The sequence below is a fragment of the Babylonia areolata genome, chromosome 7 (genome assembly GCF_041734735.1).
Source record: "Babylonia areolata isolate BAREFJ2019XMU chromosome 7, ASM4173473v1, whole genome shotgun sequence".
Lineage (NCBI taxonomy): Eukaryota > Metazoa > Mollusca > Gastropoda > Neogastropoda > Buccinidae > Babylonia > Babylonia areolata.
In genome coordinates, this window is record NC_134882.1 from 15,246,415 (window position 1) to 15,266,580 (window position 20,166).

General features: G+C 45.3%; 2 protein-coding genes across 6 annotated transcripts in view; both read right to left on the bottom strand.

Annotated features, from left to right (window-relative positions):
* LOC143283736 (arf-GAP with Rho-GAP domain, ANK repeat and PH domain-containing protein 2-like) overlaps positions 1-7,740 on the bottom strand; it is a 137,081-nt gene extending 129,341 nt beyond the window's left edge. For 2 of the 5 annotated variants that reach the window (XM_076590026.1, XM_076590024.1), the window contains exon 1: positions 7,426-7,739. The gene's annotated coding sequence lies outside the window, so the exon portion shown is untranslated. Of the gene's footprint in view, positions 1-7,425 lie in introns of all 5 variants that reach the window. The other 3 variants (XM_076590028.1, XM_076590029.1, XM_076590030.1) reach the window with 3 other exon arrangements.
* A 2,745-nt stretch (positions 7,741-10,485) lies between these two features.
* The window catches only part of LOC143284164 (large neutral amino acids transporter small subunit 1-like), a 69,458-nt gene continuing 59,777 nt past the window's right edge, over positions 10,486-20,166 (bottom strand). Inside the window, exon 12 of the mRNA XM_076590826.1 lies at positions 10,486-11,113. The gene's annotated coding sequence lies outside the window, so the exon portion shown is untranslated. The remainder of the gene's footprint in view (positions 11,114-20,166) is intronic.

The following is a 20,166-nucleotide window of genomic DNA, read 5'->3' on the forward strand; positions in this document are numbered from 1 at the left end:
GACTGCCTGTGGCCAGCCACAGAAGGAAAGTGGTCTTGAGGGTGAGGATGTCAAAAGGAATAGTCCCCAATGGTAGGAAGGGCTGTTTTCGAATGAAATCCAGCACCAGGAACAAGTCCCAGAGGGGCACTCTTCTGGGGTCTCTAGCTTCCTTCAGAGGGGCACCCCTAGCCACCTCTCTGAGCAGGCAATCCGCTTCAAAGGCGGAACCACCAAGCTGTTTGTGGTACAGAAGGCAGACCTGTACCCTCGCACAGAACTAGCAGACAGGATGAACCGAGGAGCAGAGGGCCAGAAAGTTGGCCAGCTGCATGCTCGTAAGGTTCGTAGGGGTAATGCCCTGAGCTGTACACCACCGCAACCATTTCTTCCAGCGAAAGTCATACAAAGTCTCCGTTCCCTGCCTCCTTGCTCTGGTGACTATGGAGAGGAGGTCAGAGGAGGCACACCCCTTGGTCAGCACAGCCGACACAGAGGCCGACCGAGGGGTTGAGGACTTCAATGGTGATGCTGACAGTTCTGACCGCACAGCAGCCATGCGTGCTGGTGGAGCAGTTGAGGATTGGAATGCGGAGTGCCCGAGCGACGCTGCCTCAGCAGATAAGATTTGGCTTCAAGTTCCAGGGGTGGGAACATGTGTCAGGGACTGAAGGTCCGGAAACCAGGTCTGGACTGGCCATTTCAGCGCAATGAGGATCAGCTGCGGGTGTTCCAATCTGTCTTTCCGTATCACCTTGGACAGAATTGGAAAGGGAGGAAACGCGGAGGCAATCAGACTGCTCCAATCTAGAGAGAGAGCATCCACTGCCCACGCTTCTGGGTCGGCAACCGAAGAGACGGAAGTGGGAAGTCTCAAGATCCACCATCGGCCGAAACCACTGTTCCCACACCCCCTGAAGGCTGTCCTTGTCCAGGGTGCACTCTGTGCGTATGACACTCTTGGACCTGCTAAGAGCATCTGCCAAGAAGTTGGTTTTTCCTGCTCAGTGTCTCGCTGAAAGTGCAATGCCCTTGCTGTGGCACCAACGGAGGAGAGCCTCAGTCCGCATGGAGAGGTCTGCCGAGTGCGCTCCCCCCATTTGTTCACATAACATGCGACCGTCGTCTTGTCCGTGAACAAGCGGATGGTCTTGCCAGTGGCCTCCCCCATGAAGTGCAGGAGAGTCCTGCGAACTGCCTCCAGTTCCAGAACATTGATGTGGCACAGGCGCTCCTCCGGGGACCAAGTCCCTGCTGCATAGAGTGAGTCCATGTGGGCTCCCCAGCCCAGGGAGGAGGCGTCTGTGAAGAGTGCCACCTGAAGAGTAGGTGGGGCTAAGGGCACCCCCTGTGTCCGAAGGGGGGTGATTAACCACTCTGATGTCACCTCGAGGAACCACTCGCCCAGACATATCTGGGTATCCCATGGCCGAGTGCTCTGGGACCGGCGTAACCTCAGTGCCCTCTGGAGAGGGCGCTTGAGAACCCTGTCCAGGGGAATGAGAGGTGCCGTGGACTCCATCATGCCCAAGAGGGAAGAAAGTGTCTGCGCTGTATCTTGGGAGGAGTGGCGCCAGTGGCTGAGGAGGACTGCCAGACGGTCCCAGTGATCTGGCGCCAGAGAGACTATCATAGACCACGTGTCAAATCTCATCCCTAAGAAGTTGAAGGACTGACGTGGGGACAGATCGCATATCTGCTGGTCCATGAGGAAGCCCAGTTGGGAGCAAAGGTCTAGAAGTCTGGCCGTATGACTCAGGCACAGGGCCTGCGACTGGGCCAGGATAAGCAAGTCGTCCAGGTACACACAGAGACAAATGGATTCCGAGCGGACGATGGACACCAATTCCCGCACCACCTTGGTAGACAGGAAAGGGGCAAGGGACAGACCAAATGGGAGGGCCGGGAACTGGAACCCCTTGTCCCTCCACACGAACATCAGGTACCGACGGGATGCCGAATGGTTGAGTATATGAAAATAAGCATCTTCCAGATCGATAGAGGTAGGCCAATCACCTTGTTGGATGGTCTCCCGAATCTGTGCCTGTGTGTCCCTCTTGAATTTGATTTTGGGGAGGAATTTGTTGAGGGGGGACCAGTCCAAAACTGGTCTCCACCCTCCCGAGACCTTTGGAATCACCAACAACCAGCCGTAAAAACCGGGGCCCGGGTCCAAGAGTTGAGATATAGCCCCATGAGGAGTGGGTGTGATATCTCTTTTTCTAGGACGCTCTCCTGCTCCGTCGAGCTGGGCACCTAAGGAGGAGGAGTGGATCTTAGAGGGGGGAGGTCCTCCACCCAAGACAGCATGTACCCCGACTCTAGCACCGACATAATCCCGTCGTTGAGTCCCAGAGCACACCACTGATGTGCATGCCGGGACAAGTTTCCTACTTGGAGGGGCTGAACGACTGGCGGTGCTGAATCGGGGCCCAGTCATTGGGGGTGCTGCCTTCTGCCAGTTCTGGCCTTGGGCATGGCCGGTCGGCTTGGACGGACATAAGGTGGTTTATTCCTCTGCCCCTGATTCAGCACACGCTGCCTTGACAGGCGGCGTGGTATATGGAGGGGCCCTGGTGGCCGGTCTCTTCAATGGCATAGAACCCTGGAGCCCATGAGAGGTGTGGGCCAAATATGAGGCCACCTCCCTGTTTGTCTCTGCCCTGTGGCTGACAAAATGGGGCGGGAACTGGCCGAAGAGGGAGTGCTGCTGTGCTGGGATGGACCGCAGGGCAGCCCTCTCCTCCACAGGAATGTTAGAGAGGCTGAAAATGGCATCACGCCGCGCTAGCACAGTACTGAAGTGAAGGCTGGTAGCTGTGTCTGCAGCTGCCGTGAGACCAGATGCTACCCTATTGCCAAAAGCGTGTAACCTCTGGTCGGTGAAGAGGCCCGGCGGGACAGAGGAAGGAGACCCCTTGTCCTGATTAACCGGACACTGTTCCCACAGCTCATTGGCCCTGTGAAGGAACGTGTCGAAGGTGTACGCCGTGGAAACCTCAAGGGGGCAGCGGCGGGCCAATTTGTCCCACTCTGCTAACGTTTTAAAGGATAGGTTAGCTGAAGTGGGGAAGGTGGTGCGCTGTGAGACCAACATCCTGTCCTGTGCGGAGGGCTCTGCTCCGCTGTAGGCAGGGTGGTCCTGTGTGTACCAGGACCACACCCCTCCCTTGGAGGAATCTTTAAGAAACTTTCCCAGGGAAAAGGCGCCCGGGGCAGAGAGGGACTCCCTGCCTGGAGGAGGGATGGAAGCAGCACCCCTGACAGTGCGGGCTGGCTTATTAAGCCATACCTGCACCATTTCTGGCACTCTGAGTTGCCTTGTGGTTCTGGAGTTAGAGTCACATGGCGTAAGGAGGGTCAAGGGTAACAAAGTAGCCTGAGGGACTGATTCGGCCTACGTGACCCTATTGGGGAGGGTCAGTTCGAGCTCGGCAAAGTCCGAGTTTGGTTCAGGCTGGTCTCTAGGGAGGCATGGGCTCAATCTGTCCCCCCTGGGATGTGGGCGAAGAGTGCTCATCTGCTTGTTCGTCCTCATCCGAAGACAGGGGCTCCCACTCTAGTTCGCAGTCCATCCCCTGCTGGGTGCCATCCCAAGTGGATGTACCCACTGGGGCGTCCTGTGAGCTGTGGTCAGCCCAGCGGGATGAGCTGGGACGATCCCGAGCCGGGACCATGGCCGCCACTGTTATGTCCTTGACACCTGAAGCGGGTGGGGAGCGTGTAGACCGTAGGTCCAACCATGCTTGGGATGGTGGGTGCCACACCTTTTCAGAGAGGGCGTCCCTGGATGCAAGAGTGACCCACGAGTGCTGTGTGGGGACAAACACCCACTCATCTCACTGTAGGACCGAGGGCTGGGCAGGTGGGGACTGCCGGCTCCGCCGGGCCGAGTAGGGCCCCTGAGCAGCCGTCGGTCCTGACAAGGAGGCCGTTGTGACCGTGGAGGTCACCTGTGGGTTGACAGAGGCCCGATTTGTGGACAGAGTGGCAATATTGGTCGAGGAGCTCGACCTGACCGACAAGAAGTCGATCCCACTTGTCGGGGCTGTGTGTGTCACCCTGTGAGATGTGCTGGGTTGGGTCTGGTGGGGAGCGGACAAGGGGCTGGCCCTTGGTGCTCCCGGCAACCCAGTGTGCACCCTAGGTGCGCCCCAGTACGGGTAGAATGGGGGTAACCACCCGTGGGCACCAGCCATACTGTGACCCGAACCCCAAGGGTCACTGGTGCGTTGACCTCCATGAAGGGAACAACCTGGCCAAGTCGGAGGGAGGTCAGGTCCGACTTGGGTGTCAGTCCCGCCCGAAGACGAGCGGGCTGACTGCCCGGAACCGCCTGACACGCACAGGCCTCCCCCAGCAGGGGAGACCGGCCGGATAGCGGGAAGACCTGCCGAGCAGGTTGCCACGCGCCCCGAATCCCCTCCCGTGGGGAGACTGGGGTGGCTTGGCCCGGGGTGGGCAAAGTAGAGATCCCCCCCCGGAACCAAATTTTTCTCCCCCCCCAAAAGGAGGTGGGGGAGGGGGGTCGACAGAGAAGGGAGGAGGGGGAACAACAATGGGGCACGTGAGGGCCGTCTCCGAGTGGGGACCCGGGTAATGGCCGGGCGCGGCCTCCCCTTGGGAGTCCGCGCCTAGCTGCGAGTCCCCACAGCACGGAGATGACTTGTCATTCACCCTTCTCCCTGCCTCGCGCTGGGACACCTCGGGAGGCGACGCTCATACCTCTTTCCCCCCGGTCCCCTTCATGACCGTTTTACTGGTACGAACGTCGCCTCCGCGATCAGCGTCTAACGACGCATCGCCGCGGTCCGTATCGGGAGGAATCATGAGCTCCGGGCCTGGGAGAGTCTCTTACCGAGTCTCAATCCCAGCATCATGATCCCCAGCCTTCGTGGTATGGCACACGAGGCATGGAACCCGCGCTTAGGCACCCAGCGAAAATCCGACCCCCAACAGAGAAAGGAAAGACAGGATCGACTTAGAGGCAGAAAAAATCGAACGAATCGAGGGTGCCGAGTCGAATCGAGTACACAGAATGTAAGAATACAATAAACACAAGCCGCATGCAACAAAATAAGGCCAAAAGGATACGCTGAATAGCCGAAAAAAGCGTAAGACGAGACAGAGCGTAAACCTGACAAGATGGCGTGGAGAGCCTTGGCCAAAGGAATGATTAAGCGCTTATAGTTTTTAGAGGCGTTTGATTGGCTGAGAGCGGTGGGCCCGTCTTTTCACTGTTAGCCGCGCGAAATTTGGCCAAGCAGAGCAAACCAATAGGCCTAGTTTGCATCAGTTTGACATGGTACAGTATATGACACCAAAAAAGGGTTTCCCAACAAAGATTCTATTATGAAATCCACTTGACAGGTGAACAAAATGTAAATAACTGAAACCAAAGTAAAAATCTATATGGTTCTGCACTCTCATTTTGTCTCAAGACCCCAAGGGACAGCTGTCCAAATTTTCACACACAGAACTGGCGCCAGTCACACTGGCAATTCAACACACCGAGGAATGATCTAAGGAGGTTGTGGTCAACCCCCTAGCAGAAGTGTTTAAAAATGTCACATAGAGAGTTCCCTCCCTCACTCAATGACTGGAGTTTACCAAGAGACGAGTCAGTGCTTTGGACTTGAATGGGGAAACATGGATCACGAACCCCAGTATCATCCACTTAACAGACGCACCTTTTGACAAGTATTTTTTTTGTCCAAATAATTTTCTTACCTGTTATTGATTAAGAGGTGTATTTGACTGTGCTTTCATATCTGTGAAACTGCATGTTTGGTACATATCTGTTATGCATATGTGGGTGTATGTGTGAATGTGTGTCAGTCTCCATGTATTACATTTATTTGTTTATTTATCATCATTGTTGTCTTTTTTATTTATTTATTATTATCATTATTATTATCATTATTATTATTATTACTACTACTACTTTTTTATATTACAATTATTATTTATTTATTTATGTACGCTTATAGTTGACTTCATCAAGTTTTTGCACCTCATACATATTATTAGCAGTGGCATTTTTTTATGTATTTATCTATTATTTATTCACCCCTTTTTTTCTTTTTCTTTTTCTCAAGGCCTGACTAAGCACGTTGGGTTACGCTGCTGGTCAGGCATCTGCTTGGCAGATGTGGTGCAGCGTATATGGATTTGTCCGAACGCAGTGATGCCTCCTTGAGCTACTGAAACTGAAATTGAAACTGATTAAGCTTAAATGTTACAAACACCAGCAAGTGTTATCTCAATCTGAGCAAGGCTCTTCTTCAGTTTTAGCGGTCATATCAATCAACTGATGAAATGTGCCACTTATGACTGAGAGATGTCCCAGCGAAAAAAAATAAAGAAAAAAAAGGTTCCCATCAGTGTTTTCAGGTCTACAATTAAACCAATCTGGCTGCTGTAGCAGTCCCCAGAAATACAATTGACCAAAACAGCCCTAGCCTTCAGATACCCTATTAACCAGGACTAGTTGACAATGAATTCGATATCAGAATATATATAATTGTGTGTGTGTGTGTGTGCATTTGTGTGCGTGCGTGTGTGTGTGTCTGTCTGTGTCTGTGCATTTGTGTGTGTGTTTTAAGAAATATAACATACAGCCCTGCCATTTACACTGTCAACCAAATGAATTTTTAGATATTTAAACCTCAAAATAACTGTCACACCAAAGATCATTTATATTTTTCTGAACTTCACAGGGCTCCTTTTTATCTTTTCTTTATTTTCATTCCAAGTACCAACCTTCACGTTGGTTTAAAAAGTATTTCTATTTGTAACATGTGACAATACACCATTATACAGTACACAGTTACAGATAACCAGGATAACAAAAAAATCATTTAAAATAACACCTGTCCAGATCTAACCTTCTTAAGCATGTAACGGATGTCTTCAAGCTTTCGGATCAGTTTTACGCAGCTTTCATCTCAGAACTTCCTGCATTTAGCCCCCGACAAGTAAGCACTGTCGTTGTCGATTTTCACTTAAATTTCTAGAAACTTGAGAGTTTAAAAAAAAAAAATAAAAAAAAGTAAACGAGTCTTTCCCTCCCCGGCCTCTGATTGTAATTGTATCCGTTACAACTTATGTTCCCAAACAATCGCCTGTAAGTTTCTATTCACCGATCTTATGAAAAGTTTAAAAAAATGTACAGACACTGCTGATTCACAGAACTCTGCAGCTCCGGGTTAATGTCTGAATTGTTTTCTGAAAGACGACTCAACTCCGTATCAAGATTGAAGATGTCACTGTCAACGGATCAAGCCTCGTCACGACAGATGATCTTCCCTTATCATTTTGTCTCCTTCCTTTCTCTTAGTGTATCTCCTTTCAGTTTACATATAATCCTTGTCAAATCTTGGCCTCTGACCGCGGTTCCTACTCCATTTCTTCTCTGACTTCAAATTAAACAACCAGTCAACTTACCAAAACAAACTTGTCAACCAGTTCCTGAATATAACGCCATCATCCACGACTGCTTCCGTGTACCTTGTAGGAACGCGGCCACTGCTGCTGCGCACCTTCCATTGGCTGCTGTCAACTTGTTGCGTCTGCTAAGACGTTGGAGCAGAAGCAACAGTGGCACTTTGGGGACGAAACCGAAAGGAGCGTTCAAAACCAAATAAAGTGTCTTTCCGTGTATCAGGAAACACTCATGCAGGATTTCCAACTGCACAACTTATGTTTCCTGCTCTCCTGTCATGGGTAATTTTCTACTTTTTGTCGTTTTCATTCTTACTCTGCAAAGTGCATGCTATGGTGTGGGTAAACCCACAACATCGTGAATAGATCAAGAGTCATTCACATCGTGTGAAATGTACATGTTTTTCGTAGCGGATTTGAGTGGGGTGTGTGGTGTTTGTACTACTTCCTTCCTGTCCACTTTATGACTGCGAGATTTCGCGGAAATCGTGGACTTTGTCTCAATAGTCATAAACGATCAAAATGCCGCTTTTCTCCAAAGCTGTGACACCACCTATTTTTAGAACAGTGGTGACAAATCACAGACCACGGAGGGGACATAACTCCATCATATCCTAACTACGCTGCGTTTAGTTCCCTTCAGCTGTCCACCCACAGCAGATTTTTCTCCCACAAAGTCAGTCGATGGAAAAACCTCTTTTAAAATAAACTGCAGGAGAACAATCTGAGCAATTCGGTTACCAAGCAAAAGTTGTTTCTGTCAACTATATTTACAGTTCAGTTACTCAAGTGGGCATAATTGCGTTCGGACAAACCCATATCTGCTAACTTGAAGCAGATGCTTGCATGACCAGCAGCGTAGCGCCCAACGCGCTTGTTATATTAACAGGCAAATAAATGCCGAGTATCGTTTGAGACACAGAAAAAGAGTGTGTGTGTGTGTGTGTGTGTGTGACATGTGGATAGGCGTGTTATGTCATGAAGTGGCAGCCCTGTCGTTATGATGTCCAGTGACAAAAAAAAAGTGTTGTGCCGGTAAATAATTGGTGTGCTCGAACGAGGTTTACTGTCAATGCCGTTCTTGATGATGATTGGTTGTTGGTTGCCCTCTTGCACTGAGCAATTTTGAGGTCTTTGAGCCGGACAATAATTATGTGTTGTGTCACCACTGCCGGGTATGACCATTCTTCATTGTTCATTGTCCTACCATCAAATACAGACTTCACAGCAAGTTAAGGGCCATTAAAGAAATTAAAAAAAACTTTTTTTTAATCGATAAATGATTTAGATTATACATGCTGCATAAAGTGGTCTACCATGCACTGGCCTCTCGTTAGTTGAATATTATAGTATTTAAGGCTGTCAGTTTCAAGCAGAAGTGCACGATCGACGGATGGACAACTTGAGAAACGCGTTTGACTGATTCAATGTTTCAGTGAGAACAACTGAGTCATTCAATGGTTTACAAACGAGAGTTGTGTTTTTTTTCATAGTTTAAAGAAAACGGGGGCAGTGCATGTGCAAGAAAGCATGCCTGGTTATGAGTGAAGTTCATTGCATTGGCTGCATACACCGGTGTTTGCCGAATATTGATTTTTTTAAATTATTATTATTATTATTATTACTACTACTACTACCTTTTTTATATTATAATTATTATTTATTTATTTATGTAAGCTTATCTATTATTTATTCACCTTTTTTCTTTTTCTTTTTTTTTCTTTTTTTTTTCTCAAGGCCTGACTAAGCGCGTTGGGTTACGCTGCTGGTCAGGCATCTGCTTGGCAGATGTGGTGTAGCGTATATGGGAGTGTCCGAACGCAGTGACGCCTCCTTGAGCTACTGAAACTGAAACTGATTTTTTTCCTTCCTATTTTTAAAATTTTTATTTCATCATGCCCCCATGAAAAAAAATTCTGCACAATCTCAAGTGGTCTTTACTGAACTTGTGAACCCTGTATGCGTGGGATTAAAAAAAAAAAAATCCCTAGCCCAGTTAATAACTGACTCTGTGGCATAACTCATACACCAGTGCTGATCGATACTGAATCTCCCATCCACGGTCACACTCTGGCTCTTTCTGCTGCAGTTCCAGCCCACAGAGAACTATCAATGTTTTACTGGTCACTGCCAAAAGGCTCGTCAAAAGAGGCCGGAGACTCTGCACAAACCCAGTGCAGGGAAGCTCCATAGCCGTCCATTCAGTGGTGCCGGTTTGGGCTCCAATGTGGTGTGCAGAACGGCATCTATAGCAACGATATACTTTAGGTCCCCTGTATACTCAGTGTTGACAATATCTATAAAGTACAACTAAATAGAAAGTAATAATAAAAACATTTTAATGCAGAATTAGAATATACCCTACATCTTAATTAATTATTGACAATAGAATTAGGAAATAGCCAGGAAACGAATGATGAGCGCCCAGTGGCAGCCGGCGTGGGTCGCTTCTACCCAGATAGGCAGACTGGTTTTGCAAATGAACCCGTGTTTGTAAAGCGCTTAGAGTTTGGTCTCCGACTGAGGATAGGCGCTACGTAAGTACCATGATCTATATCAATCAATTCAGTGAGTCTGAACTTGAAAAAGAGATATTGTGAAAGAGAATAAGATTTATAAATAATGTGCTGGTCCTGTATTTGACAATATACCATGACGACAAATTACTTACAGTAGCCTAACTTAAGTTACCGTTGCACTGAGAAACAAAAGGTCAGAACTTTTATCAGAATCTGACTCATAGATTTTATTATTATTGGGTGAAGTTGTCTATGTGATAAATACAAACTGCAAGTAGAACAGTGAAATTTAGCGGACAACATACATGTATATCACAAAAACACATGCGACAGATTCGGTCACCGCATGTCAAAGCGAGCTCGAGAGACAGACACTGAGGCAGACAAACAAACAAACACGCACAGAGACAGAGACAGACACTGAGGTGGAGAGCGTCACGTGAGGAATAAATCCAGCAACTGGGTCACGTTTTATTCTGTGTTTCATTCTGCGTGAGACTACTGTACCCTTTTCTTTCCTCTGGCCAAACGATCGACGGTCCTTGGTCAAACACTGGCAGTGGGATCGGTAATACTCGATGAGGACTACATGCAGTCTCAGCGTGGTCTTCTTCTTCTTCTTTGCGTTCGACAGCTACGCAGTCAGGGTCGAAGTCCGAGGGATGCCACAAACTCGGACGTCCGGTGAAGATCGGCTGCCGTCCCCCAGAACTTGGTGTTGAGGTCAGCACCCCCAGGCCAGGACTACTGCCGCATCTTCTCATACAGGGAGCAGTCTTGGAGAATATGGGATGGGGTCTGGTCAGCCTGGCCGCAATCACATAGGGATGTGGCTGCGACTCCAATCCTCTTCAGGTGTGCTCGGAGGCCGCAGTGACCTGTGCGAAGGCGGTAGATGGTAGTCTGGTGTCTTCTCTCCAGTGTCCTGATGGGATCTTGGTGTGCCTGGTAGCCTCCGTTCAGGGTGACCCAGCCTCTTCGGAATCTGCTGCGCAGGAGAGTTTTTGCTTCCTCATACGTGGCAGGAATGGTTGGCTGTGTGAGCTGGCTTCCTTCCTTAGCAAGGTGGTCTGCACGCTCGTTGCCTGGGAGGCCTACATGTGCAGGCACCCACTGGAGGGTCGTTGGGGCTGTTTGGGTAAGGGTTGAACTTGCAGTCTCAGCGTGGTCAACTGTACAGCATGGATCACAAACAACAGTCATAAGGACTGATCAAAACACACAGGTATTGACTACATTCATAGTGGTTGATCACAACTCGTTATTCATTACTGACCACGGTTTAGTGAGGAAACTCGGAATAAGAGGAAAGAACTGGAGGGGGTTAGGTCAACATTTCAACTATCACTAAAGGATATATATTGAGTGATGACCAAGACGTAAAGCATCCGCCTAGGAAGCGAGAGAATCTGAGCGCGCTGGTTCAAATCATGGCTCAGCCGCCGACATTTTCTCCCCCTCCACTAGACCTTGAGTGATGGGCTGGACGCTAGTCATTCGGATGAGACGATAAAGCGAGGTCCCGTGTGCAGCATGCACTTAGCGCACGTAAAAGAACCCACGGCAACAAAAGGGTTGTCCTGACAAAATTCTGTAGAAAAATCCGCTTCGATAAGAAAAACGAATAAAACTGCACGCAGGAAAAAATACCAAAAAAATTGGGTGGCGCTATAGTGTAGCGACGCGCTCTCCTTGGGGAGAGCAGCCCGAATTTCACACAGAGAAATCTGTTGTGATAAAACTGAGAAATACAAATGCCAAAAAAAAACAACAACAAACAAACAAAATATTATGTGAAATGACCAAGGCCAGTCACACAGCCAGGTGATGACACCCGTTTCTCTTCATCTCCAGCCTGCTGTCCTTGAACCGCCCTCGAGTCGTGAGCGAACAACGGTAGTTATGCATCACGCACTGCACATGAAAAAAGCCAACAAAAAAAAAAAAAAGAAAAAAAGAGGCAAGGCCTTCAAGACTCACTTGTGATACACTTAAAAAATTTTTTTTTTAAATCCAAGCTTTTTATGTATTGAGTATAATTTTAAAATGTAATGTTTAAGATGAGAAAGATCAGTTTAAAGCAAATTAAGTCTCCTAGCATTAATTACAGAGTAATTTCCCTTTTTTACTATCTGCACCAAAACGTTTGCAAAATAAATAAAACTTCCATGCTTAGCAAAAGAAGTTCCTGTTTGAACAAAAAATGATAATAATGACTGCTCTTGTTGTTGGGCCAGAATATCAGATCAAAGTGCCAAGTTTAGAGAATACAAAAAATATAAATATAACAGTAAATGCAGTTTGCATATAATTAGGCTTCATTTTTTTATTTTTTTTGTGTGCCCATCCCAGAGGCCAATATTGTTTTAAACACGATGACTGGAAAGAACTGAATTTTTCCTATTTTTATGCCTAATTTGGTGTCAACTGACAAAGTATTTGCAGAGAAAATGTCAATGTTAAAGTTTACCACGGACACACACACACACACACACACAGACAACCGAACACCGGGTTAAAACATAGACTCACTTTGTTTACACAAGTGAGTCAAAAAGCAAAAGAAGGGTGTCAGGCCATACAAAAACAAAGCCAGTCCACAGAGGACACCCGTGACAGAACTGATACTTCTTCAACAGTTGCAACCCCGCCGTACGGGACACGTGAAGCTCAGAACAAGAAGATCGATTTCCGCTTGTTCCCCCCACCCAGTGCAAAACCGTATTGGTTAGTTTCAGTGTGTGCGAGTTCTTCGGTGTGTGCATGGCCTTCGCGAAAGAAGGGCCAGTGTGATACATCTTTGTTGTGCAAGTCCGCTCGCTCTCGTGTGCACTCCACTGAGATGGGGGGAAAAAAAAAAATATATATATATATATATTGGGTTTTTTTGTTATTTCAGTTGTTTTTCTTTTCCTTCTTGATCTCTTCTGCTTCCCATCCACTTCTTTCCTCGGCGATCTCTTCTGCCATCCCATCCACTTCCCCGGCCACTGTACCCCCCCCCCCCCCCACCCCACCCCCAACATCCAAAACAAAAACATCATTGATCAAAGGCATTAACGTCATGAACATTTTCTTGGTTTTATAAATATTTTACGTGAAGCCAGTTGACCATGATAGTTTCGTGTCGCACCGGGCACAAGAAGGCCCATAAGAATTATGGGTGGAGACAGGACATCACAATTCATCACAGCTCCGTCTGTGCAAAAGCCCAGTCCCACCTGCATGTGTGTCTTAGTTTGCTCCACAAAGCCAAGTCTTTATGTTTCTGTTTAGAAAATAAGTTTAGCTTGGGCATCACCGTTTGAAAAACGTGTGGTTGTCGATCACCTGGAATTGTCAGGGGAAGGTACTGCGAAACGAATGAAATGTCGAAGGACACAGAATTACTGTCCTTCGACAAAGATAAAAACTAATCATCGGTGAACTGGAAGCTCTCTGAATGACATAGCGGTATGCTGATAGTGTTGTGATGACCACTGATAAGTTTCCTGTACCATGGAATGTCCATGCTGCTTTTGATTCCTTACATTGGTCAGTGATGACATCAGTTCAGCTTCTCTGAGGCATCAGCTGCGTTTGGACTGATCAATACACAGTACATGCTACACCCTAATATTTAAAATAAATGGGAACAAAGTCAATTTTTATAATGAATGAAATGGAAATTGAAAAAATAAATGTTTTAAAATAATAAAATAAATAATAGTTTTTAAAACAATCACGTTTTGGACATCAGTGCACAAATGGTGGAGTGCTAGTTGTGTGTTTTTTTTCTCCATGACAATCCTGTTATTCCAATATATTTCCTTCACTTGGATTCCTTCCCTGACATAGTAAGGAGGTGAATTTTGTCAGGCAGGTGATAACTCATGGAGGTCTGCCATTACTCTGCTTTGAAGTGCACATGAAATTCTGTGTGAGGGTGGGGACAGCACACACACACAAACACATACATAACCCCCCCCCCCCCCCCCAATCCCCCTCACGTCACACACCACACCCCACAGTGACCATCCCACCACCAAACACACCCAGTCCACCACAACCCCCCCCAACCCCCCCACCGCCACCCCCCCGCACACTCCCTTACCTCAACATGCCCTCCAACCACACACTTCACCACCCACACTTCCCCACCACACCACACCTCACCACCGCATCCCATACCTCACCACCTCACTCACCCATACCGCACTCCCCCACCCCACCCACACACGCTCCCCCAACCACACCCCCATTCCCCACCACCCCCAACTAATTCCCAACACCACCACACACACCACACCCCGCCACACAGTTTTTTTCGGGCACAGCCTGTGCAGATTGCCCCCAACAGGGCTGATCGCTCAGTGAAAACTACCTCCGTGTGCACTTCTGAGCCAGACTGTGTCTCTGGAAGAGATGGAAGGGGAAGGGAAGGGGTCCGTATTCAGATTGCTTCTGTCTTCAAGTTGACAATTTTCAATATGAATTCTGAGTGTGTGTGTGCACATTTTTGTTGTTGTTTGTTTTAATTACCAATTCTTTAGTGTTCATATATGACTCAATGCAATGTTTCCCAGTAATGCCATCAAGTTTACCTACATTCTCTGATTATATCATGAAGGATATGTCTTGTCTGAGAGAACACGGGCCTCTGTCCCTCATAAGTCTTTTTTGCATGTGGTGTCGTTTAACTTCTGGGGGACTTGTGTTAGCAATACACTGAAAAGAAGTGCGCTGAAAAGAATTAGGAGTAGAAAGGAAGCAAAAACACCAATGGAAAATGAGTAACATAGGTACTCATTCACACCTGGCTGGAGTGGGGGAAAATCTGAGTTATGTATTTTCCCCACACACTCTTCTGAAACAGGGCCTCAAATCCTGACCACTGGATCAGAAGCCCAATGCCCGACAAACTCTGACATGGTACCTCCATGCTATGTATGGAGAGCTCCTTACAAGCACAAGAAGCACTCTATACATTCTGCTAGAGGCACGTAGAGTAGTTAAAATCCTAGCACTTGTTCAACATAAACCCATGATCCTTGTTTCCATTTTGGGTGCTCTATCCACCATTCCAAAGTCAAAAACTCTGTAGATGTTCTCTACTTTAGCTCCCAACCAAAATACATAACTATCTTCTATTATGTTCTGTGTACCCAATATTCTCCAACCTGAAGTTCATTAAGAACTTTGATCTCTCTGGTATACCAACAAAAATGGTGTAGAACTCTGTTAATCTCTCACACACATACAAGCACACAAACTCGTGGCAGCACTTTTATGCATATTTACTTATCTTAAAATATACACAAATTCCCTGGTTCAAGCTCTTCACAAATGTCCAATTCGAATACATGTGCCTATACCACAAGCTAAATTTCACAAGTTCACTTATTAATTAAACATGTATACACTGCAAACTTAATGTCAAGATTTCACTTTGTAAAACATTTACTACAAATTCAATTTCACACGTTTCACACTTGGTTATAAACATGAATTGGCTTTGAAAATTTAGCTAATATCAGTACATATACAGTCCAACATTTTAAAATTATGAGTAATGTGAAGGTAACTGGCTCAGTGAGGTACTGGAAACAGTCGCAGTTTCAACAATTCTTCCTAGGTTATTGCATACAGAAATTCTTTCTCAGCATCCTCTTCTGCTGCAAGCCATGTGAGGAACAACTGTGTGACAACCAGGCAGACATAGGGAGCACAGGCAGCAGACATACTGTACTCCACACACACACAAAAAAATCACTTCATCAGTTCTTAATCACATAAATGCCTGCACACATAAATGCGTCAAATATCACTCAAAGTGAAACAATGTTTGACTTAAGGAAGAACACATCAATGCCCATTTCTTCAAAAGTTAAAGGTTTTTGCGGATTGTGAATATGAACACTTGGATTATTTGCCCTGCCAGTGCAACGGTAAAACTTCTTCCTAGCTTTGACAGTTATGTTTGAAGTTGAAATTATACCACTTGTACTGTGATAACTGTCACATACCGCTTATATGGCATTAACTGTCATATATATCACTTATAATTATGAACTATGACAACTTGGCTACTGTGGCTCGTAAAGTGACTGCCTCATGAGGAAATAAAATTATTATCTGGAAACAATCACAGGATACGACCATGTTTTTGTTTCCTTTATTTCTTATATGAATTAAACTGACTGTACGTACATGCATGACCATCAGCAAATTAATACCATCCATTTTTGTTAGGCTGCACCACAATACCATTCATTTTATTTCAACTTGAGACAGCACACTACATGTATATAAGGATAATGCACTAAATATTTTTTTTACAGCATTTAATTTACATCAACAGAAAATTGTTAAAATTGGTATTGGAATAGATTTTTCTTAAAGGATAATGAAAAAAATGTTAATGCAAGGACAGTCAAATATAATGCAAAATCAATAAGGAAACAACAAAAAGCCCCCACAACCACACACACACAGAAGATAACTAAATGAGAAAGAAAAAACACAGAAAAAAGAAATGACGAAAAAAAAAATCAAAAAAAATCACTGAACAGAATTGCAAAGAACAAGACTTAAAAAGCCAAGAGCAAATTATGAAACTTCTTCATCACCTATGACATTCATGTTGTGTGGACATTCATCAGTTGTTTTTACACCTGACCTGACTTTGTTAGGGATGCCTCAGAGATTTTCTGTTTCAGTCTCACACTGCTGCATCACATCCACCATAATATTTATCACTGCCACTACCAATCTACCGCTGGTCTGATTTCAGATTTGTTAGAAGAGTCAAATGCCTGTTTGTTATCAAATACGACAGATAATGGTAATTCAAAAGAAAAAGCCTCCTTGTTCTTGTTGTTTACAGTCCAGCTGAGTGCACAGGGCCATATCAGGACTGTCAAACCATACAAATGCTCAACCGCATCAACACAAAACTGTCATATCTATAAAAAAAATTAAAAAAAACCCACTAAGACAAACCCAGAAAACACAGTTCATGACAAAGTATCCCAACCATTTCGCTCCTTACGGCAAATAAGACTGGGCCATGCTGAGGACGCCAACCATTCCGCTTAATTCATCATCCCCAAAAGCCCCCTTTGGGGTGCGTTCTTACTGCCAAGCTTGACTGTCATGCGGACATGAAAAAACAATGTGTGGACATGATAAATCCTGGCTCTATTATCACTACATCACTGAAGGGTGTTCATACTGATACACACCTACACACACACACAAAAATTGTGCGTGTCTGCCACAATTTTTACATGCATACAGATGGAAAAAGAGTCATGCATGCAAACAGAAAAGGAGTCATGCGGGCATATTCTAACCTTTTTATTACTGGCAGAGATCTATGCGTTCATACTGACAAGTTATTTTCCATGCGTACCGGCCAAGGGACTGTACTTTTCATAAAATTTCGTTTCTTTCCAAATTCAAAATCTGTAGCACACAGCTCCAGCAAATGATTGTACATGTCAGGTGTCATTCCCAGATACTCCACAAATTTCTGTTCATCTTTCAGCAGTTCAAGCAATAAAGTATGATATTCTCCATACACTCCTGTGATTTGTTTACTGGGTGTACTGAAAATTGACGAGCTGCACGATGCTTTATGTTTTTCTTCCACCACCATCACCAAATCAGTTTCTGTCGCTTCGTCAGCGCCATGCTAACTAGAAATGTGCAGCATCTAGCCTCCCGCTCACGGACTGAAAGCGTGCAGGCAAATAAGAATACCTTTTCCCATGTTTTCACGTTCCATGACAGTCGTGCATGGCGGTATGAACGTAGCCTTTAACTCACTCAGTACGGCCAGTCCTCTCTTCTCCTCTACACAGACCCCTCGGATGTTCAGTGGGTGTCTGAATGACCCAACCTTTAGCTTCCGTCGTCAGAATTGTGGTGTTCTTTGTCAACATTCACCTCTTCAGTTTAAGAGCCTTCCCCTTGCAATATTTTGATGATGGTAATTGGGGTGAAACGCTGTTAACGTCGTCTCTTTCGCCGTTCGTATGGAGAGAGTTAATATGCCAGATGGATCAGTGATGATCACTCCTGCACTGACTTGTATCCAAAAGCCTCCTATTCCTGTTCCCATGGCAACAATGTGATCTTTAGCACAGATGGCCAATAAGTCACTAATCTGTCAACTTTCACTTTCATCTCCTTGTCCAAAAAACTGATGTGCTGTGAACAGTCAAGCAGAGAAAGACATGAATAGTGACAGTCTCACATGTTCATCAAACACCATGCCACAACTGTATTGTACTGTATCACTTTTTGTCAGAACAGATTTCTCTGCATGAAAAATCAGGCTCCTCACCGTTGTGAGAGTGCATAGCCACAATGCAGCATCACCCTTTTTCCTTTCGTCTGCTAGTGAATACTGTTCTGTCAAAGCGTATTTTTCAACAGAATTTGCCAGGGACAAACTTTTTGTTGTCATGGGTTATTTTACGTGAGCAAAGTGAAGGTCCAGTGAAGGAGGGGAGTAAAAATCCCGGTCTGAAAAAAGGACTCGAAGCTGTGGACACTCGCTTCCCAGTTGAACACATTACCACTAGGCCACCGCTCTGCTTTCTACCCGCCTCACATTGTGTCCCTTGTCAGATCCCAACACTGTCAAAACAATAAAATACTGAAACATGTGTATGTTTTATGATGACACTAATGACTGTACCCATAATATCATTAATATGAAAACATCTTCCTTGATCACAACACCATTTACCCAACGTCAGCAACTTGAAAAACAAAAAAGTACAGAACAGAGGAAAAGTATAAATGTATGGAAGAAAGATGTATTGAATGTACAGATTCATGCTACATCTTCTGACAGAAAGAGTGACCTTGTTATTAACTTTTCAAACTGCCTAGTTAAGATTTCCTTTTGCAACAGTCCTCTCTTGTAAATGAACACACTTTCATGAAGGGGACTTTGAAAGGGCTATTTTTCAAAATATGTCTGTACGCAGTGGACATGAAAATGCCCGGTGAACATAGCTGCCAGAGGAGGGGGCTGAGTGCTGGACAACACGCTGTCACAGTCATCCAGACACTGTCAAAACACAGAGCTCAACCACCAAGGCACAACAGACAGAGTCCAGTCACCAAACCATCAACTACCACCAGATAAACCGGAGCTATCCAGTCACCATACCGTAACAAAATGCACACATAAAAGCACATACCACCATCACAAATTGTACTATTAACAAATTAAAAAAAAAAAAACATCTGACAACCAAACCCTCAAAATATCAGCTAATCAGCAGCAACACTCCATCGAGTCCCAAACCATGTATGCATAATCACCAAACATCCCTGGAAAGTTCAGTCAACAAGTGTTAAGCAGAAAAATCTGGCTGTCTGATCACACACATGCAAGCAGAGACATCTCATCAAAATCACAGAACAGGATAAAGCAGAAACAAATGTTAGTTGCCGTCTGAATCACAAACTCACAGAACAAATAATGAATTGAGAATAATCCAATCATCTACAGTCCAGAGTTGGTTAACCAAGTCACCAGGATGAAGACACCAGCTATAATATCTCATGCACTACATCCCTAACACACAAATGAAGTCAATCATGTTCTCACAGTCTGACCAACCAAAACCTACCCCAAAGCTTTTTTTAAAAAAAGAAAAAAAAGAAAGAAGATGAAAACTTATTTTTTTAAAAAGAAAGAAGACGAAAACAAAAGAGAAACTGGAAGAAATTGAGCAAGTTTCTGGAATCAAATACATGAAAGAAGACAACCAGGATTGGCCGCATATGAGGAGTACAATTTACTGCTAATTCTGCTTGCTAGCTGCTTCTGGTATCTAAAGAGAACAACTTAGTCCAAAATGCACCAGTTTACTTTTGTACTGCCTATTAACAGGAGCCACTTTGCACTTTCACTTTGCAGCCTACTGTTTTTTGTTTACCCGATTTGTTGCCAAAAACACATTTCCGTTTACTTCTGCTTTCTTGATGTGATGCGACTGAAAGGATCCTACAAAAAATTGACAAATGGAGACAGAAAGAGAGAAGAAAAAAAAAAAAAAAAATTCTGAAAGGTCGTGTTATCACTCTGACATAATAAAGCTGTGCATTGCATTTACAAAAACAAACACACTCTGCAAAGATTTTACCTCCAAATGGTATGATTACAAACTACCCACTGAATAAATCTAGTATTTAAAAAAAAAAAAAAGTTAAAAAAAAAAGA